We start from the raw sequence: 19,301 nt of genomic DNA on the forward strand, positions 1-19,301 counted from the left end.
GTCAACCCATTACATACGTTTGAAAGAAATAAAACAGTTCTCGAAAAATGATACTATAAATTAAGCTTGTCATCAATAGAAACGTTCTTCTATTCTAATGATTCCAAATGAGAATGGGGTATTGCATCTGAATTTTGCTCCCCCAGTCTGTTTCCTTTTGAGGAATAATGCAAAGGCAGCATGCTTGTTTTAGAGGAAATTCACTTCTCAGTTAGCAATGCTTTTCAACCCTTTCTCCCAAAGCAGAGGGGAATAAACAGGTACCCCCAGGAGCCTGAGGGCATAAACCATGTCTGCTTGGTTCTCCACTGTAACCTAGATGTCCAGCTCAAGGTCTGCCAGGAATGAGTAAATGGGTGATAAAAAATGAATAATCTAATACTTCATTTTCTTTACAGGGCACTGTCTAAAAACAATCGTTCTTGCAGTACTTTAAAAATAAAAAAAAGTCATGGACACAAACAATAAACCAAACCCGTCATTATCAAGTCGATTTGGACTCATAGCGACCCTACAGGACAGAGTAGAACTGCCCCATAGGGTTTCCAAGGAGCACCTGGTGGGTTCAAACTGCCAACCTTTTTGGTTAGCAGCTGAACTCTTAACCACTATGCCTCCAGGGTTTCCCGCAGGGACAAACACACACCTTATTTACATGTCTTTTGGAGGTAATCAGTAACTCCTAGAAGCAGGATTTTTCTCAGAATTCAGCAAAACATATGCCAAATGGCCTGGAAATTTTCAAGCAGAAGTGATGAGTAACACATGGGGAAGGTAACAACAATGGCTTGAGTGTTTGAACACTTGTTCCTGTAACGAAGTCATGCCTTATAGATAAGAAACCTGGAGTAGAGTCATGGGGCTGAGGCTGGGCCTGGGCTGCCTCGGAGAGGATTGTGTATGCGCGTGTGCACACGCATGTGTGTTTATGTTTTTACACATGGGTGCACATGTGTGTCTAAGCTTTGCAATTTTTAAACGATGCAAGTTAGCTTGAAGCTAAGGACTCAGAGCCTGAAAGAAACAGGCCAACAGTAAAATTAATCAGTCACCATGCATGTAAAAATCAGAAGTAAAACTCACATGGATTCTTTCCATTATATCTGGAATCCAAGTAGGCATAATAAGGTCTGTTGAAAATGGAGTGGGTTAAATCAATTAGATTACAGGCAGTTCCCGGATTACAAACGTGATCCCTTCCTGAGTGTGTCTTTATGAATTTGTAGGTAAGGAAAAAAATAGAAAAGAATTTGTAGGTAAGTTGGAACAAGTGCACACAGCTCTTATTTAGTCTTACTTTAGTGCAAGAATAGTGAAATCAATGATTTAAAAGCTGCATGTGCAGCGAGTAAAGATAATTGTGGTGAAGACTTTGTTTTGGTTATGGGTTGGTTCAATCTTTTCAAAGTGAGGGCAAATTTACATGACATTAAAGGGCAGGTAGGACTTGCCTATAAGTCAGGCATTCTTACCCAGGACTGCCTATATTGGCAAGGCTGGATTAAGGCAATCTGAAAGTGGGTTTAAGGACAAGCTTCTCCTTCAGAGAATGCTGGCTTCTTCCCAATCTTCTTAAACTATGGTCAAATAGGAATCAGTTGCATCTTGTGGGCCATAATGCTAAGCAAAGAAGTACGTTTCACTGAACCCTGACAAGTAGGAAGTCTGGACAATGCTCTGGGCAGCATAATACTCCCCTGCATAGAGACCTTTATGTCCAGGGTCTAACTTATAAGTAGGAAGAGCTACCACTGTGAGGAAAGAGGTCTGTAAAGGTCCTCCTGCCCATTCATTTTTCCAACCATTCAAAAATAAGGATTGAGAGCCTACATTATCCAAGCTGAGACTAGCAAGAGAACACAGAAAAGGGTCTCTCACTTGTGATTTGATCTCAGAATATAATGAGAAGGAACTAAAATGTCCCATCCTGCTCTTGTCTTCAACCTCACTCCCGGTGAACAGATACCTAAACATCCAAAGATAGGGCTTCATCTCATTAGCTTAAGGTCAGGTTTCCTGCAGCAGTGGTGCTTTGAGCTGTATCGGTCATTTTCCTCGCATGTTCCCCATCCACTCTTAGAGGTGGAATAGAAAAAAGGTGAAGGTGCCTGGGAACCTGAAAGAGAATGTACAGGGTGGGAAACAGTGGGAGGGCTGACTCATTAAGGGGAGAAAAATTAAGGCAGCAGTGGGGATGAACACCAAGAACAAACTTGGCTTTAAGGATTGACCTGACAACAGATAACAAAGCCAGGAAACTGGGGTCAGGGAAAAGGGACCTTAGCAAGTGGTACCTTACAGGAGAGACAAGACAATTACATGGCATGTACTGCAAACCAAATTCATTTGCTCAAGATTCACATAGTTGCTTCCACTGTTCTTTCTGGTAACTATAATTCAGATGGCCATGAAGCTGCCCTTGCCAAAATCTCTTTTCCAGTCTGAAGACCACTTGGGACTGTGTCATTATATCACAGGAGGGCACATGGAACGCTCTTGTCCTTTAATAAAGTCAAGGTCACAAATGTCCATAAAGCGATTCCTACACAGAATTGGATAAGAAAGTGTCGCTTACGGTTGTAAATTCATGCAATTATGGAAAAGATTAATCCACACATGGAACGTAATGCTGATGAATCAAACGCTTGCTTGCTTGCTTGCTTGCTTGCTTGCAATCTCGTACATTCTTCCTTATCATTCTCTAAAGAGCATTAAAAAAGTATGTAAAAACACTCACATGTTCCTATCCAAACTACGTCTTCCAGGCTCTTGTATCCAGAAGCATCCGAAAAATTCTTTGACAAATAATTAGAAAATCTCTCCACAAAAGGCCAATTATTTTCAAACAAAGAAAACAGCATCCCAACTTTAGTCTACGCCCTGACCCTAGACACAAACTCAGTATCTAATTTTAATTAGCCATCTCACAAATGTGTGATGAAACATTAAGGGGAAATCAGTATGAGAGTGTGGATGACAGAGAACCACAATCCCAATGCTAGGAAATCTCCAGAAAGCTCTTCTTACCAGAAGCCTATTTTCGCATTACAAAGGATAGTGCATTTTGTTTTCTTTCAGGAAAAGGAACCCATCTGAAATGCCAGTTTTAAAGCCTGACAGTGATTTCAGTGAGGGCCTGCCATATAGAAGACTCATCACCCAGGCTTGGCATGCCTCTTAGCCCCAGCAAGAGGGCTATAAGGCAAAATCCAACAAGTTCAACCATTTTCACCTTCACAAAGGCAGAACATTACCTAGCTAGGTTTGGTTTCATGAGATAGCACCTTTAGAATATGCTTAGGATGTCTTTTTTTTTTTTCCTTTTTTACAAGATCTCTTTGTTTGCATCTGATCTGTTCGCTCCGACATAACACAAGCATAAAACAGTGCAACTCTGTTTGTTTTAATAAGGCCATTCTGAGCAGCAGTTTAATGATCCATGGTGTTAAATGAAAACTACAGGTGTTCCAAATGCAAACCTTATGGCCGAGGGTCCCCCTTATTACCACTCCACAATTAGCAGCCAACTGCTCTTAGGCTGCGCAAAGAATTGCCGCCATCATCATTACATTATTTCTTAATTTCACTCTGTGCCTAAGTGTCTTCCCCCAAAGGAAAAACCTGTTTGGCATTGGAAAGCATGATAGTGACAAAACTAAAAGGGAAGAGAAGGACCCAAACTGTTCCATGTCCAACCACAGGCAAGCCTCAGTTAGGGGAAAAGAAAAGACAAAAAACCTCAGCCCCCCAAGGAATCTTCCTGAGTGGCTAGATGGCCAAACTGAGCAAAGACTTGCTGAAACTACTGGTTTTCATGAGGATCTCACTAACTCCTCCTTCTACATGATTCTCCAAGTGTTTTTACTCTACTAAGCCAGACTGCCCCAATGCTGCATAACTCTTTGCTCTGGCTCCTAGAGACCTGTGTTTACACAACTGTAATTTTAACAACACAACCTTAGCTCTTACTGAGGGTACATATAATAAGTAGCAAAGGAGGAAGACTTCTGTATCTTGTGTGAAAATGCTGTCCATAGCATCATTCATTACATAGCTCAATGCCCCTTGCATAAAGATGACTGCAACAAATTTAATTAGAGCTCAGGAACAAGTTTATCTTTCCATATCAATGGGTATACTTTCTTCTACAAAACTAGTAGTTCTCAACTCTGGCTGCACATTTGAATCACCTAATATTAAAAATATTCAGATGCCAGCCCCACCCTGTAAGAGTTCAATTAGAATTTCTTAGGGTAGGCCCTGGACAGGGCTGCTGAGTTGCACAGCTCCAGAGGTCACCATTCACAATGTGCCTGGCCAAGCACCAGGACTCCACTCTGCAGCCTATAACTCACTGCTTTTGCCTCTTAATTGTAGTTACTAAGAAGCTGAAAACTAATTGTATTGAATTGTAGTAGTTTTCCTCTGCCAGAATTTCTCAACATAATTTTCCCTCTGGATCCTCTTGAGTTAATGGTTTTACCAGTACTTTTAATGTCAACTACCATATATCCTTTTTGCAGATAAAGTAAAATAAAACAAGTAAATAAATAAAATAAAGGTTTGTTGGGAAGTACAAATAAAACACTATATGGATCTCTAATACTCATCTCAAATTTAAGATGGCCAAAATTTAACTCCTGATTCTCCCCCCGGAACTTGGTCTTGCCCAAGTCTTCACCATTCACCCACTTGCTCCAAAGTCATACGTGACTGTTATCCTTCTCTTTTATCCCACATCCTGCAAACATCAGCAAAATCTTTTTAGTTTTATCTTTAAAATATATGTAAAATCTAACCACTTCTCACCATCCTGACTGCTACCATCCTAGTCCAAGTCATCCCCATATCTTTTCGAGATTATTTCAGTAGCCTCTCCATTAGTCAGAAGGTTTGTTTGCTAGACTTAAACAATCCTAGAATCTCTAGGGCTTCCAGAAATAAATATTTCTTGCTCAAGTTACACAAGGGTTGCAGTTTGGCTAGGCTCTGCTGGGATGGCCTTAGCACCACATGTCTGCTAAAGACCCAGGCTGAATGCCATGCTGTTCTCATGTTAGAGAGCAGAAGCTCAAGGACAGCAGACCCAAACCATTACAAGCACACGTGAAGCTTCTGCTCTGCGGTATATATATATTATATCATCTCACATTTTATTGGCCAAAGCAAGTTACATGGCCAAGTCCGAAGTTAATAGGGAAGAAAAATGTACTCAGCCTACAGGGAACACTGGCAAGGAAGAAACCAGTAATTTTGAACAAATGTACAATAACCAGAGCCAGGTATGCACAGGGTTACCTGTTTCATCAAAGATGTGCTGAAACCCATGTGAAATTGTGCAGTACAGATTAGTAAGTAAACACAATTAAGCCCCTGCGTACCTTGTTTACTGGTTAACCCCTCCCTGACTATGGCCTCCTAACAGCTATCCTGGTTTCTACCCTTATCCCATTTATGGTTTTCTCAACACGTAGTGGCCCAAGGACAATTGATAAAACTCAAAACCGATTATGGAATTCCCTTGCTGAAAACTCTCTAATGGTTTCCCATCACATTTAGAATCAAATAGAAATGGTTTTTTTTGTGTAAAATTCCCTTCATAATCTTGCCCCTGGCCACCTCTGTGGTCTCATCTCATAGTTCTCTCTACCTCACAAAATATGCCCCTCTTCATGGATCCTCAAACATACCTTTCTCCCTCAGAGGCTATCACCTCAACCTAGATGTTGTTCTCCTTGGTCTTTGCAGTCTGGCTCCTTCTTGTCATTCAAAACAAAATGTAACTGCCACCTCCTTAGAGAAACCTTCTTATTACCTAATCTAAAGTTTCTCCCCATCAGTCTCTGTCATATAATCCTGTTTTAAATCCCTGCCTCACTTATCACTACCAGAAATTACCTGTATTGTTTTGTTTACTTATTATATGTCTCTCTGTACTCAAATATAAACTGTATGAAGGCAGAGGCCTTGTGATTCACTCACTGTTGTATCTATAACAACTAGAACAGTATCTGAAAAATAGTAGGTGCTTAATAAATATTTGTTGAATATTTGCTGGATGACTGAATCACTTCCCAATTAATGCTCATCACTGTAAATCTTCATATAAATATACTAGTGACAGGGCAGGGGATTGGACTTCAAGCATAGGGCAGGGGATTGCACTAGATAACCTTTACAGCCTCATTAAATCCTAAGATTCTATGGTTTTCTAGCCAAGTGTCTACATTTGTACAGCATTTTCCCATTTGCGAAGACTTTCACAACCTTTATCTCTTTTGATCCTCACAAGAGCAAGGCTTCCAGAGCAAGGTATTAATAAAGATGAGGAAACTGCTATATACTTTGAGCTAGCATAAGGGTGAAGCATTGACGAAAATGTCTTTGCCAACTAGTCCTTCAGCAGTATGAGCTGAGCTCCGCAGGTGCCATACTTTCCCTTTTAAGACATCCAGGCACTGATGCTGCTGTTGTGTACTAGCCCCTGTCAGACCCCACTCCCCAGTCATCTCTTTTTCCACTCATCGTCCAGACTTCCCTGTCCTCTGTTCCTGTTCTCACCTGGGTCTGGGTGGCCGAACCACTGTGACTAGACTATGACCTTTTCCCAAGGCAGTTTATTCTTTTCCATGTAAGAGGAAACACTCTCCAGAAATAAATGAGGTGAGACCCTCTGGCCTGTGCAGTGCATTGCAACAAGTCTGGAACATGATGAAGGGCATGTCTGATCATTTCCATGTCTACAGGTAAGCAGGGAGATAAACAGATGCCAATTTCACCATCTTACAAAAAACAGTATTTTCAATATGGTCTCTAATACGGAATTCTGTTTGGCGACTGGATAGCCAAAGAAATCATTTCAGGAAATCAATAGTAAACTGGCTCATGGGCAAGCAGCATGCTTTTTGATTGACAGCATTCATTAAAGCGTTGACCATCAAACAAGCCAGACTTCTGTGGCATGTAACTATCCTTGGAACAAACTTCGGGTAGATACTGTGCCTATTGGCATATGCCCGGATCCTCCACCTCCCACGTGCCAGTACTAGGAGACCTTCCCAGAAGACCTTGCCTCTGTTGGTTCCGCTAAAGGTGAAGGTGCTTGCCTCTAGCCTCAGAAGAACCAGGCCTTCCAACCATTCAGTGCTGTTTGAACCCCTGTTGAGAATTTGCATTTCTAACAAGTTCCTAGGGAATGCTAATACTGCTAGTAAGAGAACAATTCTGAGAACCACTAGTATATCAGTGGTTCTAAAAATTTATTATATATAATAATCACCTGGGGATCGTGTTAAACTATAGGTTATGATTCAGTATACCTGGGTTGAAAATGCAAATTATCAACAGGGGTTCAAACTGGAACAAACTGGTTTGAAGCCCTAAAAAGAACATTGGCTCACCCTAATGACAAGCACCACTCACTGGCCTTACCCATCCTCACCAAGAGGCTAAAGTCACAGCAGAGGAAAACAACCCTGCTCCATGACACAGCAAGGCATGAATGGGATTCAAAAAATACTTTTGGTCTTTAAGTTTGGGAAACATGGAACTCAGTGGAAAGTAAAGGAAAATGCAGATGAACACCATGTGGTCCTATATGGAATATAAGAAATGAAGCCTCCGCCAAGACTTCTCCCTGCTCCACCATGGTTCCCCACTCCCCTTGGCAGCTTGCCAAGCCACAGCTTCTAACTGTGGTTTAGCCCAACCATGCTACGGCCATAACCACAGTTTGAATTTGGTGCCAGAATCCTGCACATGCGCAAACCATGATTTTGGTGCATGTTCAGGATCTGAAGAGCTGTGTCCTCAGTCTGTCCTTGGACCTGAACATCACTGATAAGATTCAACAACGGGACCTCCAAATGTGGACATGGGAGGGCTAAGGGCAGAGAGTTCCAGGTGCCAAACCCAACCCCCAGATGCCATTGGAAATAAAAAGCTCCCCAACCCCCTCAGACAGCGAGCACGTGGCCTTATGGTTGCTAGAACCTGCATTGCTCCTTGTCTGTGCAGACAATAAATTTACACTGTTTCCCTTGCAACTGGTGGTGTGGCGTCCATCTTATTTCAATTGGCTAATAGGACAGGACAAGAACCCTCATTTAGTTACAAATTATGGTGACTTTGGCGGGACTTGCGGCCTCCGAAACCTGGCCAGTGAGTATCTGGACCCCCACAACCCCTTAAACGCACCCTGACCCCGTTTGGTCGGTAAGGAGTTTCAGGTGGCCTGATCCCTGCCCCGGAGTGACGTCCGCCGGGTCCCCACCTCAGCTCAGAAACAGAAACTGGAAACTGAATGGGAAAGGCCTCTGAATTAAGGTAACTGCACAGGACTAGGTTGTTCCACTGGTCAGCTTAAAAAAAAAAAAATTACTGGTCAGCTTAGAGGGGGTTAAAATCCCCCCTGAGGGGCGTTACAGTCCCCCCCGGGAGCTAGGCAAAGAAGAGGGTGGCAACAGCACAGTCCTAAGACCTTACCCCAAGGGTTGTAAAACAAGGGAAGTGGGGGTCGTGGCCCCTGGGACCCACCCTCAGCCTAGCTGGGGTCCCTCACCACATCTGAAACCAAGGGTATCAGGTCACTCTTTGTCTATCTGTGATAACCCAAGGTTAATTGGTAGTTGATAGCAGGTATTTAAGTCCCTCAGAGGTTGCCCTGCCATCGCAACAATCTTTCTTTAGGAACACTCTTTTCCTCTTTCCCTTTCTCTCTATCTCTGCTCTCTGACAGCAGACAGGGAATTTAATTTACAGTCACTGATTTCGGTTAATTCCTGGTTTTGGTTTTCGGTTTAGGGGATGTCCTTTTTGCATTGGTATTGTCTGTCTGTCTGGTGAGTGCTCCTCTAGGTTGGGGGGGGCATCCTTCTGTCTGAATGCGTTTAAAACGTGTTCTTTGTCCGTGTGTCTTCATGTGAGTGTGTAGGTATAGGAACAGGGATAATCCTAAAAATATTCCAAAGCATTCACCCTTAAGGTGTACTTCAAAGAACTGAGATAAATTCGGTTGTAATCGTGGGAAAAAGAGAAAGTCTACTGTGCCGCCGCCAGGGTTAGTGATGAATAGCCCTTACAATTCCAGCAGCTTGTGTGGGTCCCTCCTGGACCTGTGCCAAGTTGGGGGAAAGGGTGAAGAATTAACCAGGAAAGGCAGTTCAAATGTCCTGGGAATTTTCCATTGTGATCGCCCCATACGAGGGGGGGAACACCCTATGGAGGGACAAATGTGGCCCCGGGTGCTGCAAAGCCAGAACAGACCTTACCGGGAGGGCTAGCCCCCAGCCTGTATCCCCTCCACCAAACAACTCCAGTGGCAAATAGGGGCCAGGTTCCCCTTAGTACAGCAGACTTAATTAACTGGAAGAATAATACCTCAAGATGTCAAGAGAAACCAAAGAAGAACTATTTACTGCCATCTTTAGCTCTTTTGATTCCACCTGGGCAGGCTGTCAATCTCTCTTAAGCACCTTCCTCCCCACAGAAGAGAGGAAAATGGTTCTAGACAAGGCCAGAGAGGAAGCTCAGAGGCGACACAATGCTTGATGGACCAGAGATGCAGTCGATGACATCTTCCCCCTTCAAGACCCCACTGGGACCACAATCGCACAGTGGAATACTCACCCGATATCAGGACTGTCTTTTAGTGAGCCTTAGATGTGGGGTGCCTAAGCTCTTAGATTAGAACAAAGTATATGAAATTAACCAGTGTAAAGATGAGGACCCTGCAACCTTCCTTCGAAGAGTTATAGAGCCTTCAGACAATATACGGATCAAGATCCAAAGGACCCAACAAATGCTCACGTGGTCAATAATATTTTTATAAGACAGTGTGCCCCGGATATTCGGAACCAACTTTACAAAATAGAGGGAGGGGTAACTATGAGTATCAAACACCTCGTTGAGCTGGCATTCAAGGTCTATAACAACAGGGAAGAATACAAAGGCAGAAAGTACCAGGTTGGCCTATCGGCAACAGTACAGAAACGGTATAGGCCCCCTAGGAGGAAAAGACCTGTGGACCCTAGCAAGGCCTGGCCCTGACCCTCGCTGGGGGAGAATCAGTGTACATATTGTGAGCAAGAGGATCACTGACAAAGAGAGTGTCCCAAGAGAGAATGAGTACTGAGTAACTCAATACTGGACCTCTCTAGTCAGTAATCCCAGTACATCGGTCCAATCTACTGCCACTCCAGATTCAGCCACCCCTCTTCCCACTCTGTCCCTGGGAAACTCTGTCCACCATGACTGTGTCTGGACGGTGGGCCTGGTCCATGCCAGCTGTCCAGAACCACAAAATCAACCTCTAAGAGATGCCAGTTTAGAGATCTTCAGAGATGAGAGTAGCTTCGTTGAGGGTGGCCAAAAGAGAGTGGGCTATGCAGTTGTCAGCCACACTGAGGTCCTCGAGGCAAACACTCTCCGAAATGGAATCTCAGCCCAAAAAGCTGAACTGGTTGCAGTGATCTAGGCCTTGCGGCTGGCCAAGTCCAAGTGAGTGACCATTTATATAGATTCGGAGAACATGTCAGTTTTACATGTATATCAGACTTTGTGGAAGCAAAGGGAGCTTTTAAATTGGGTCAGTAAAGAAGTCAAACACGGCCAACAGATTTTACAACTCCTTGAGGTGGTGTCACTCCCCACCACTCTGGCTGTGGTACACTGCAAAGGACATCAACAGGAAGATACAGTAGTGGCCCAAGGCCACCAAAGGGCCGACTTATAGGCCAAGTGAGCAGCGAGAACAGTGACCCAATAGTAGTGACTAACTTTCCATAAGCTACAGAAGACCTTCATAGTTGCAAACATAGGGGCCGGACAGGGAAGTTACTCCTCCAGGTCTCGTTAGTTGTTTCTTCCCTGTCCGGCCCCTATTTTTGCAACTATGAAGGTCTTCTGTAGCTTATGGAAAGTTAGTCACTACCATTGGGTCACTGTTCTCGCTGCTCACTTGGCAAGAAGAATGAAGAGATGACAAAAATGTGAGAAGGAAGTAAAAAGGTAAAAAAAGAAAGGGAGGGATGGCTCCAGATTGGACTGTCCTGAGTTTCCAGGAAAAGCTAAATGTAAATATATTGATTTATTCTGCTGCTAGATCAGGTTTTAGAGTCTTTGTGAACAGCTGGCTCTGTACCACTTGTCACTCTGTATGGTCCCTCTCAATATTAAAGACCACTACTTTAAAAAAAAAGAGAGAGACAACAAGATCTTCTTCACAGTGTAAGAGGAGACTAAGTACCAGAAATATGTTCCGGAAAAAAAGGGTAAACTGGACTATTGAAGCCCACCAGGCCAAACCTTGCAAGAAGACCAAATTAGCATGGGCTAAGACCCGTCCCTTGGCTCTGTTTGGGACTAGGGTTGTACCTCGAACCAAACTTAAAGTAAGCCTTTTTGAGCTTATGTATGGGCATCCCCTCCTCTGTAACTTGTAGGAGGGCTTCATTGCTCTGGGTCCTGAGGATACCTTGGAGGCTAGAGACATGCACAAAGCTAGCTGGCTATTCAAAAATATTTGTATTCTGTGGCAGGGGTGCTTGACTCTCTTTACAGGTACACGACATGAAAGACTCTCCCACAACCTGAAGTCTCTCTCTCCGTATCAAGACCTGGAGCACTACAGACCCAGCAAGAGAACAAACCCCCAGCACTGCAATAAAGGTCGCCCAAAAGGGAGAGTGAATCCACAACTCTTGCATCGAGCCGGCTGCTACTCATACCAACCAACAAGCCCTGTAGAACATTTGTGTCTTCCACGCTTCAGAAGTTACGCCTACATATGATGCTAAAAATTGCGACGGGGATATCACCCCATCTCCCCCAAGCAAGTTCCAGCTAGAGCCCACTTCTACATCAGTGCCATTAGCCAGCAGAAAGAAGCTACAGAAGATGAGGCCTTCGGCCCTAAACCCCTTCTAAGATTAAAAGGAACCTGTTAGAGGGGGTATTGAAGCCTTTGCTGCGGTTCCCCGCTCCCCCCTCCCCCGCCCTGCAGTCCACCAAGCCACAGCATCTAACTGCGGTTTGGCCCAACCATATTGCAGCCATAACCACAGTTTGAATTTGATGCCAGAATCCTGCACATGCGCGAACCAAGATTTTGGCACATGCACAGGACCTGAAGAGCTGTGTCTTCAGCCTGTCCTTGGACCTGAACATCATCGACATGATTCAACATTGGGACCTCCAAATGTGGACTTGGGAGAGCTAAGGGCGGAGAGTTCCGGTCACCAAACCCAACCCCAAGACGCCACTGGAAATAGAAAGCTCCCCAACCCCCTCAGACAGCAAACACGTGGCCTTATGGTCACTAGACCCCATGTTGCTCCTTGTCTGCGCAGACAATGTATTTCCACTTTCTGTTTCACTTGCAGCTGGTGGTGTGGCGTCCGTCTTATTTCAATCAGCTAAAAGGACAGGACAAGAACCCTCCTTCGGTTACAGAAATGCATAATAATGGATGTCATTAACAGTGCCTAATTTAACTCCTGAATCTTCCACCTGCTTCATACTACCACCACCCTGGAGGTAAATCCCAGCATAGCTCCCTCAGTTCCAAATGAGAATTCCCATTTCAGGTTACCTCAGCTCAAATCCACAGGCCGCTCCTTGAAAACCTTATGGGGAAGTTCTACTCTGTCCTATAGGGTCGCTGTGAGTCGGAATCGACTCAACGACAATGGGTTTGGTGTTGTTTAAGTGTTCAGTACATATAATATTTTAGTGCACAGTTAGACAAGCATGACATGAGCAGAAAACTGTGGAGGGGGCGGGGGAATAGAAGTTTGGAGAATTAAAGTTTGGTCATGGATGACGTTGCATGGAAGGCTGAAGAACCTGGGCTTTCACTTAAAAACAATCCTTGACTTAGCTGTGGCCCCATGACTTGTTGACACCCTCCTCCCACCGACCCAGCCCCTATACCTGAAATCTCAGTAGTAAAATTTAAAAAAAAAAAAACCAAACTTATTACTGTCGAGTTGATTCCAAAAAACAACTAATATAAGTCACTAATTGTCATGGACTGAATTACGTCCCCCCAAAAATGTGTCTCAATTGGGCTGGGCCATGGTTACTAGGACTTTCCTATATGTTGTAAATCCAGGATGGGGGAGGATGGGCCAAGTTGTGTTAGTGAGGCAGGACTCAACCTACAGGATTGGATTGTGCCTTGAGGCAATCTCTTGAGATATAAAAGACAGGGGGACCTCACACCACCAAGACAGCAGCACCAGGAGCAGAGCACGTCCTTTGGACCCGGGGTCCCTGTGCCTGAGAAGCTCCTCAACCAGGGGAAGACTGAGGACAAGGACCTTCCTCCAGAACTGACAAAAACAGAAAGCCTTCCCCTGGAGCTGATACCCTGAATTTGGACATGTAACCTACTTTACCGTGAGAAAATAAACTTCACTTTGTTAAATAAACCGTGAGAAAATAAACTTCACTTCGTGGTATTTCTGTTAGAGCAGCACTAGATGACTAAGACACTAATCTTTACTGATAACTTCTTATATTTCAGGAATATTCTAAGCACATCACATAGACTATTACTTACCACTCTAGTTCAAGACAAGTCTCTAATAAAATGGGGGTAAATACACTAATACATTAATCCATTATCAACCATTAACATCTAAATATTTATTAGATCATCATAATAATATAGGGTCGCTATGAGGCGGAATTGACTCAACGGCACTGGGTGGGTTATTAATAAAGGGATATGTACAGAAATAACGGGTTGGAAAAAGCTTCTGGAAGATTCATTTGACAGCTGTGTGGAAAGCAGATTGGGCCTAGAAAGAGGCTAGAGCCCTGCATACCATATAGAAGGCATTTTTATAGAAAATTCTGTTGCTAATTTTTTTTTAAAGTTGTAATTAATGTATTGTATAATTTTCCTAAGTTTGGAATACACACATACCCTTTATGTATGTACTGGAAAACAAACCCAATCAGATGGGCCCTTTTAAGCAGTAGGTGCACAGCTTTGGGTACACAAAGGGAGGCCCAGAGCTAAATTTTGGGGTTGGCGCTAGAGAGAGCTGAATAGCTCTACTTGAGAAAATGTGTAATACATTTATAACAGGAGCAAAAGATAAACAACAGGGAAGAGGCCACGAAGAAAGAGCAAGGAGGCTGAGCAACATGGAGAGAGGCTGGAGGTCAGGCTGTAGAGATGACTGAGGGATTTTGAAAAACAGGGATGTCTACCACTCCACTGGAAGCTGTATGTGTGTGCCTGTGATTAAAAATTCCTCCACATCCCCAAAGCTTTGGTAAAATCTGCTACATTCATATTCCCGTGTGAGTGGGATCTCTTGGAACATAAGGAAAGGGGCTGTGTTCTGAGTTTTAATCAACATAGTACAGCACAGTGAGAAGATCCTTTCACAGGAAGGCCTTGGCAATGGCAACGACTCAGAGCTAGAGGTGACCCTAAGAGCATTAGTAGCATGAGCAGGGCTTTGGACCTTCCACAACCTCTGGGATGGAAATTCTAGACCATCTTATTTAGATCTTAATCATGAGAGTGCCCCTGACACCTGGATTATATATGTACAGGCAGTCCCCAGATTACGGACGAATTCTGTTCCTAAATGTCTTTAGGTTGAATTTGTATGTAAGTCGGAACAGTTAGGTACGGTATATATCTAACAGCAGTTAGTCAAATGTCTCTCTTAGTATATAGTATATACCGTACCTTTCAATGAATACAAAATATTAAACACTTCCAGATACAATAAAACATGTTTAACATAATAATGTAGAAGCAACAGTGCCTAGGAAGTTTTGCAACACAAGTCAGTTGCCACTGGCTTCTGAGCTACTTTTTCTTTTCCTTTCGCTTGTATGTGTGTGTTTTCCCCTCTCCCTCAACACAGGAAATGTTAAATTGCAGGGGAGAGGGGCAAGGTACAATAATTCCAATCCCAGCTAAATAGCCTGCAATCTGCAAGTGAGCTTCATGAAGAAAGAACACTGATCAAGGTAGAAGCCTCATGCCGATGGCAGGCAGAGAAGCTGCAGCTGTGCTATCAATTAGAACATTATAATATCCGGTTATGAAGACTGACACTTTGGAAGTAATTAAGTATTCGATATTTTTAGGTAATTGCTGCTGCAGACAAACACAACATGTGCATTTGGGAGATCAAAGACTTGATAGTGTCTTCTTCCTTGGAGGCCCCACTCTCTTAATTTGTCCCTAATTATTTTCCACACCTATGGCGCTTTGTGATTGCCTCAAGCGTAGCAATTGGTCAAATGTGAACCAAGGGGGAACCACTGCCTCTTCTTTTTTTGCTAAGTATCATGAAAAGCAGCAGGGGCATATTGGACTATCAGGCTAAACCACAATGACAGAAACAGCCCAGTGACATGCCAGTTTCCCGTTAAGAACATACACTGCTACAGCTCATTTCCTATGGCTACTGGGGATTCTAGAAGGCAATAATCGTTCTGTCAAGATGCTGAGATCATCAAAGGTGTCTCTTTCTAGCAGAAGGGGAAAAAAACCTTAACTGATCATTATGTTAGTTAACATATCGGTATTGTGTGTCCCTACCCTATGATAAAGAAACCCTGGTGGCGTAGTGGTTAAGGGCTATGGCTGCTAACCAAAAGTTTGGCAGTTCGAATGCACCAGGTGCTCCTTGGAAGCCCTACAGGACAGTTCTACCCTGTACTATAGAGTCGCTATGAGTCAAAATCAACTCGATGGCAAAGGGTTTGGTTTTTTGTTTGTTTAACCTATGATAAAGCCCTGGAGCCACACATTGTGGGGGAGACAGAAGGTGACTCAAGAACAACAAAGAATTCACAGCAGCACTTTTGCATAGAATCATAAAGCTGGGATTAGCTGCATGGGTGGTTCTCCATCCTAGCTACATTTTAAAATCACCTAAGAACTTTTAAAAATACCATGCCTAGAACTCACTCAAAACCAATTAAATCAGAATTTTGAGGGGCAGGGAGTGCTGGGCATTATATATTTTATATACATTTTTAGAGCTCCCCAGGCAATTCCAATGTGTGACCAGGGTAGAGAAGCACTTAGTCCAACCCCCTTATTTTATAGGAGAAAACTAAGACTCATAGAGGACAAGCACTTTACCCAAGGTCACAGACGGTGTGGCAAATTTAAACAGGTAAGCAAGGTTCCAAACTCCCAATACTCTTTTTCCCCGCATGCAATGCTGCTTCTTGTGAAAGGAACTGAGACTCAGAGAAGGTAAGGACTTGCTCAAGGTCACACAGCTTGTAAATGACAAAGCTGAGGCTTGAACCCAACAATCTGATTCTAGTCTGTACATTGAGCTACTATGCTGTCTACCTACCAAAACCAAGCTGACCAACAGGATCAAGGTCAGTGCCAAATGCATATTGAGGCCAGCAGTCTATCAGAATGCAGAGGAGGGAGCAGTGCAGAGAAGGAGGCCACTCTAAACTGGACCTGAAGACCCAGGTAGGATCTGGGGAGGCTGACTTCCCAGGTTGGGGAAGGACCCAGTTGTCAGCTGGATGATGTCAGTGAAGGAATGGATAGAGGAATCCACAAGGGATATTGAGGGATCACTGAGAAACTTTCTTTACAAAAAAAAAAAAAAATCATTTCAAACTTAGAAAAGTTGCGACGGTAGTACAGAGAACTATCGCACTCTACTGATTGATTGATTGTTGTTAGGTGCTGTGAATTCCAACTCAAAGTGACCCTATATAGGACAGAGTAGAACTGCCCCAAAGGGCTTTCTAAGCTGTAATCTTTACAGGAGCTGATCACCACATCTTTCACCTGAGCAGCTGCTGGATAGGTTCAAACCACCACCCTTTTGGTTAATGGCTGAGGGCTTAACAATTGCGCCACCAGGGTTCCTTTTTTTCTCTCTCTCTACACACATACATACATACATAACCACCAAAAACCAAACCCCTTGTCCTGGAATAAATTCCGACTCATAGCGACCTTATAGGACAAAGTAGAACTGCCCCATAGGGTTTCCAAGGAGCACCTAGTGGGTTCAAACTGTGTGTGTGTGTGTGTGTGTATATATATATATATTCAGTTTTGTTTTCAGATGCAGACAACATAGTAGCTAAATGCAGACTATATACAAATATACATATACATGTATATAATTTATTATATATAATTAATTTCTGTATATTACACAGGAACACATATATATTTATTTAATAGTTTATATATTTATGTATAATTGGTATTTTCTTGAACAATTTGAAGGCAGATCACATACATCATTTCCCTTTACCCCTTAATCCTGCAGTTTGCGTCTCCTAAGGATAAGGATATTCTGTTAAATAACCACATTATAGCTATCAAATTCAGGAAATTTAACACAATACTTTTATCTCAACTACAGCCCATTTTCACCAATTGTCCCAATTATGTTGTTTAGGGCATTTGGGTTCCTCCAGCTTCATGGATTGCATTTAGTTGTCATGTCCCTTTATCCATTGTCATTGAATGGATTCTGACTCATACAGACCATATAGGACAGACTAGAACTGCCCCACCCACAGGGTTTCCAAGGCTGTAATCTTTATGGAAGCCAACTGCCGCATCTTTTTGGTTTGCAGCTGAACACTTTAAGCACTGCACCACCAGGGCTCCCTCATGTCCCATTAGTCTCTTTAGCCTCCTTTAATCTCAAACAGTTCCTCGGCCTTTGTCTTTTACGAGATTGACATTTTTTTTTTTTTTTTAAAGAACAAAGGCCAGCTACTTCACAGACTATGTCTCAGTTTTGGCATGTCGAATGTTTCCTTATGATTAGATTCAGGTTATGCATTCCCGTTTGGAAAATTGCATACGCGATGTGTCCAATTCAGGCCCTCACATTTGGAAGACACAATGTCCCTCACTGCTGATGTTGATTCCAATCACCCAGCCAAGGCTTCATTCAGCTTTTCCACTGTATGGTTACTTTTTTTCACTTTAAACTAAAAAGCAATCTATGAAGAAACATTTTAAGACTGTGCATATATCTAGCTTCTCATCAAAGCCCCCTCCCCAAAATATAGCACCTATTGATGATTCTGGTCGGAACTCATCTATATTATGATGGCTGAAAATGGTGAATTTCCAGCTCCACCACACCCTCCTCGTATGTCAGTTGGCATTCTACCATAAAGAAGAGCACCCCGTCTGCCCCCATTTGTTTGTTTATTTTTGGTGTGCACTTTAATGATTTTGACACCTGGCTCTGCCATTCACTTAAAAAAAAAAAAAGTTGCCCTCGAGTCTATTCTGACTCATGGCGACCCCACACGTCAAAGTAGAACTGTACTCTCCCTTGGGTTTTCAATGGCTGATTTTTCAGAAGTAGATCGCCAGACCTTTCTTCCAGGGCTTCTCTGGGTGGACTTGAGCCTCCAACTTTTCTGTTAACAGCAAGCACGTTAATCGTTTGTGCCCCCCATCAACACTCACCATTCACATAGGGATTAGTTAAAATTTTATGGCAGAAGCCTGCAGAGGTTCCAAATATATACTAAGGGTTTTGGTTTTTGTGAGAGAAAAACAAGGCATGAGTGCCCAGAGCTTAACAACAGCAACTAGCAAACCTACAAAGTCCTGATGGTACATTTTGGGTTTTGCCAGACATAATGCCCATTAAATGCACTTATACTTGGTAATAAACCCAAAATCCAAACAAAAGCAATTTACTGCTTCCTTGAAAGTGCCATACCTATTTACATGTAGCATCTCCATTTTCAACAACCAGCCCAGCTGGGATTGTTCCAGGAATCTAGTCTCCCTGCCACCTGCCCCCACCCCCCCCCCAAAAAAAACCCCAACATACCAAAAAAATTGAATTTAGCCAAATGCATCATAACAGTTGGGTTTCTCACATCTCCAGAAATAGATATACATTCTTGGGGCGAGCTGGCAAAGGGTGGGGGATTGGACTACAGGAGCTGGTAATTAATCTGATATAAATCACTCAAACTGTGAAAAAATTAATCCTGCTGAGATTTCAGGGTATGTTAGCAATTCTGTTAGGGTTTGTGCAAACTGAAACAGCAACACTGAGATGCTTTAACAACGAAGATCTAATGAGGCTCAGGGGAAATTTATTACCAGTAGGTTAAAAAGTCAGAACTGCAAATTCAAAGCAAGCTTTACAGACTGGTAGATTTGGAATTGGGTTTCAACAACTCATCTGAGGTATATACACCAGATTTCTTGATTCAAGACATATAGAAGGCCGTATCTTTTCCCAAGTGTTTTCATTTTTCCCTCCTATTTTACTCCCTTCTCAGAAACAGAT

The sequence above is a fragment of the Loxodonta africana genome, chromosome X (genome assembly GCF_030014295.1).
Source record: "Loxodonta africana isolate mLoxAfr1 chromosome X, mLoxAfr1.hap2, whole genome shotgun sequence".
Lineage (NCBI taxonomy): Eukaryota > Metazoa > Chordata > Mammalia > Proboscidea > Elephantidae > Loxodonta > Loxodonta africana.